The following is a 4,845-nucleotide window of genomic DNA, read 5'->3' as shown; positions in this document are numbered from 1 at the left end:
AGTTTGTAACAAAATCTTATTTTCTAAATGTCGTTGATAGCGTTTAACTTCACTTTATTTCATTAATCATGAACCAAACCTTTATTTACATCAGCTTTGTTGTCTTAATTCATACAATATTTACCTGACTAACGGTTCTCAATTCTTCATTTGAACGATACTATTCCCTTTTAAAAAAGCTGTAGTTCAACTATATACTTTCATGAGAAAAAAAACGTTTTCTATTTAAGCGTATAAACCAGGATTTATCAGATTGTGAGCAAGATTCATAAGAAGATTACAGAAGACTTCAAAACTTTCAGAAAAAATTCTTTAAACTTTTAAGCACTAAAAAAATCCAGTATTGCTATATCGTAATTAAAGTGTAACTGGAAATAAAAATAAATGTATCTACATTGAATCTGAAGATGGCTTAAGCAATCAGAGAGACTGAAAAAGTCTGGCATCTATAAGATTCGAGCAAGAAAAACGATAATGCATTTTAATTAGTTCCCTTTGAATAGATATTTGTCTTAAAAGCAGTTAAATCCCAAAATAGAATCATAAAAGCACAAAATAATAAAAATGTTTGAGAGGTTTTAATTCAAGCACTTTATTTACTACTTCAGCATAAAAAATTATTTTAATTTATATATCACAGCTGGTATTAAAACTGGTATTAAACTTCAATTTATGTATCACAGCTGGTATTAAAGTTAACATTCCTAGTTTAGAATGTTAACTTTAATACCAGCTGTGATACATAAATTGATGTTTTGAAATTAGGATTGCCTAATGAATATATGAATCATGTCACTTCGTTGAAAACAATTATTATTTATTTTTCAATGTTTTACTGGATCTTATAGCATGCCTTCGTGGTGTAATGGTCAGCACACTCGGCGCTTATTCGAGAAGTCCGGGTTCGAGTCTCGGCGAGGGCATTGCTCATTTTTCATGTCTCCCTGCTTCAAAATAACGTAATGCCTCTAGCTATTAATAATAATTATATTTAAATGAACGGATGAGCTTAATAAATGTTCTACGTCATCTTTCATTAGAAAGTCTAACCACTTCCTACGAATCGAACTTCTAATCAGGATTTTTCTTTTGGTCAGGCAATGTTTGTAATCATTGAAGAGTTTAGATTACTATATATTTGTTCAAAGAAGTAAATGCCTAAATTGATTGTCCATGGAAGAGTTAAACTCAAAAGCTTTAAACCCACACTGTTAGATCATGAACATTTACGTTAACTCCGGATTATATATAAGGACGGTCATCGGTTTCGCAGTTTTCCTTGCATCAAACCAAATTTTTACTACGGCTAATACTTGAGGAAGAAAAAATATTTGTGCTTTCTTTGGAGGAATTCATGAACTTTGATGCAGTAAATTTTGCTGCTAAGATCAGGAATAAAGATAACGACTTTATGCTAATTCGCAGGCGATTCCTTTCCTTGATAACGTAAAGAAAGAAGATTCTGTTGATACCGAACAAATAGCATCTGGTCTCATACAAATTTCTCTTAGTATTCAAGGATTTAAAAATAGCAAAAAGAAGGAAAATACAAGAACTGTGGAGGTTGATGAATTTATTACTCAAAACATTCGTGATTCTTTTCTTTAAGCGGAACTTTTAAAGAGTGATAAGAGGATAATTAATATGAATGAAAAATAAGTAGCAACAAAAACTGTGCGATGAATATGAAAGCAAGCTGTTAGACTCTACGGAGGAATAAGTTGACTTCAAAGTTAAAGACGTCATTATTTTGAGTAGTGTTTGCCTTGTTTTTAAGGGAATTGTTCTCATAGCGAATATAACGGTTTTTCCTCGAAAAAATGAAAATCTACGTAAGCTTTAGTATTAATTTAATTAAATGTTAATTTAAATATTAAAAGGTGTTTCCTACGTTGAAAATCCTTGAAAGCCTTAGTTTAAAATATATGTGCTTTAATTTCATTCTACTCAAACCGTTTTAAAATCACTCATGTTCTTCGGTTATCATTGTATTAACATGCAGAGCTGAATTTCAGGGCAGATTTAAGTTTGTTGGATTATTGCTTATATTCCCTTTGTAAGCTTTTTTTTTCCCTTATTGCGGCTTTCGTGGTGTAATTGGGAAGAACGTCGGGCTAGCATCGGATCAGGAGTTCCAATTCCGACGAGGGCAATACACATTTTTCAAATTTCCTTCTTCGACAAACATAATATACTGTACAAACTGATAGCCGTAGGAGCCTTCTCCAATGATTTTTTCTTTTGGAAGAAACACCAATTCTTTTTTAGATGTACAGGCGCTAAACTTCATTCCAATTAATATTTGAGTCATTTATTGCCATGCGAAATCCGTTTATACTGAATTCATTTACATTTTGCAAAGTGATGTTTAAATCAATCGATAGGATTTATTTTTTCATCGAATGGGCAAAGGAAAACTTATTACATGTCATTATCCGGTTCAGTTTCATGAATGCAGGATATCCCAAGTGTTTTATTCAAAATATATTTCCCATAAATTGAAATGATTCACGGTTTGGTTTCAATGCGTATCGAATCAAAATATATTCGATAATCTTTGAAGTCAAAATTTAAAATTCTATGATGCCCAAATATCATTCGAAAGAACCTCTGAGGTGGTTACTTATCAGAATTTGAAGAACAGTAGACAGCTATGGAGCATCAGGATTGTTGGATATTAAGGTAGTCAGTCTCTCTCCCCTGTTATAACAATTTGAAGATTCTAAAACTGTTATAGGACACTGAAACAATGTCACAGTCAAACCGGTCTGTAATTACTCATTCCAACAAGATTTAATTGATAAGGTTAGGGTTTCCAGCTGGAGCTGGGAACTTCTTCATTTTGCACTCTTTATATAAAAGATTTTCATAGAAAAACCTTTATTATTTATCAGATCGAAAGCTAATGGTTTGTGCATCACTGACTTCACAATAAAATAACGTGCGCCCATACTGTTGCAGGAAACATAGAGCTGAAGCCTACAACAATGGTTTTGGATTCTCTTCATTGATTAGTTAGGTGCAGCTGCGTATCTGATTCTAAATACATTTACAAAGTGTATTTCACGAAGCCACAAACAGCAAGACTCACAACACAACCGTAACATCGGTCTGTTTCCATATTATGCTTTGGGGAGGAATTATGAGCAATGGAAGTTTTCTGCGCTGTACATGTTCGATAAGAGATACATTAAAAAATAATGAAGTATTAGAATCAACAAAGGGCATTTTAGAAGTGCATGAAGATCTGAAATATTGAAGTATGAATTACTCTGTTAAATTTCTTGATTTGATCCCTGTAGAGACCTTATAAGACGGTGAACAGGGAAGAGCAAGTCCGGACACCCGGGCTGCTTGCATAGGCAGATCGGCTGTCGTCCGGAAACTGCAAATATCTAAAGCAGCAGCATTCCCTGGTGACCTACATGGGCCGCATCGAGAGTTTGTTAAATTTACATTATGCATAGCCATTGACATTAGCATTTAATAAATTCAAATGGACATCTAACACGCATAATACATTAATTGCAACAAAAACAAATTAAACACATAACACAAGTTATACGAAATGGCTGAATATTATACAAAGCACAGTACAAACCTACTCAAAATTCTTCATAACAAAATTTAATGTTGCAGTACTTTTTAAACACAGAATACAGAATGCTATATTCACTGGGTACAATACGTTAAATTTAATACATTCAATATTATTCATTAAATACATTTTACATTGTCTAAAGTAGATTGTATGAAGAACAATGTTATAGAGCACTATTGGCACTATTGGCGAGCCTATAGGATTACTATTGGTGTTACCTAGGACATAGATTATAAGTTGCTACACTCAATGTGCAGAAATCCTATCGACAGTACATATGCTAGAACTAGTTGCCTAGTTCCATTACAATTATTGTGTGTGCATTCATTACTAGTCTCTGTGCTACAGCCATTGTGTACCAGTACCACAGTCGTTCTGTTTTATTGTAGCAGTCAGTACTATTTCCAATTCTTATTACTACTTGCTCATAACAATCAGTACTGCTGTTATTGCTATTTCATCAATACTATAATCGTTTTGTGTCATTACGGACAGTATCACAGTCATTGTGTGCAAAGTAATGTTATATACAGTGCATACACTATTCGCTATATGCCTTTTTCATTACACAGGAAAGCATTAATCAGCATGACATAAGTTCTGTCTTAGTGCCTCTAGTTTTTTCATTATGTTTTTTAATTTCTTAAGAACGGTCTGCTACTCGATGAAGAATCGCTGGGTCCGCAGTATCTGGCAGCCGCATGTGTAACGCTTCTGTGAGTGGGCACGTTGTTATAACCTTATAGGAGAGGATTAAGGAAGCTTTCCCACCGTCTAGTCCATTATTATCACAGGCTTAAGACATAAATTCATTCAGTTCATACTGGCGCCACAGGATTTAAGCAGTAGCCAATCGGAGAAGGTAAAGTTGTGCATGCGTAAATGTGCAGCTGACTTGGCAAAATCGTCTCCTGAATGTCAGTTCGTGTTTCCTTCGCTATGATTTACAGGTCCTCATTCACTTATGTAATTTACTAGTCCTTAAGGCGGGTATAGAGCTGAATAGTTAGAACATTTAGACAAAATTCTTACACTAATATCTGTGACGTAGCAAAGTTTATTTGCCTAGAAACGAAGTTCAGCTTATGCCATTTCTGATCCCCTAACCTTCGTTTGAATATTTTACAAAAGAATTGTACGGTGAAATTTTCCTTCTAGAAAAAATTCAAATACCTTAAACTGTCAAAATTTAATATAATGGATATGCATTGCAGTGTTGCTTAGAATTTAGAGGGAGTGGAATT

The 4,845-nt window shown here is 33.7% G+C and overlaps 1 non-coding gene across 1 annotated transcript; it reads left to right on the top strand.

Moving 5' to 3' along the window:
• Nucleotides 1–851: 851 nt before the first annotated feature.
• TRNAK-CUU (transfer RNA lysine (anticodon CUU)) lies at nucleotides 852–923 on the top strand. Its single transcript has one exon. It is a non-coding gene; the product is annotated as a tRNA-Lys (tRNA).
• Nucleotides 924–4,845: the final 3,922 nt, after the last annotated feature.

The sequence above is a fragment of the Stegodyphus dumicola genome, chromosome 6, assembly GCF_044657685.1.
Source record: "Stegodyphus dumicola isolate Sdum_Otavi_A_Nest chromosome 6, ASM4465768v1".
Taxonomy (NCBI): domain Eukaryota; kingdom Metazoa; phylum Arthropoda; class Arachnida; order Araneae; family Eresidae; genus Stegodyphus; species Stegodyphus dumicola.
Note: the sequence above shows the minus strand (reverse complement) of the source record. Positions and strands in the feature narration are given on the sequence as shown.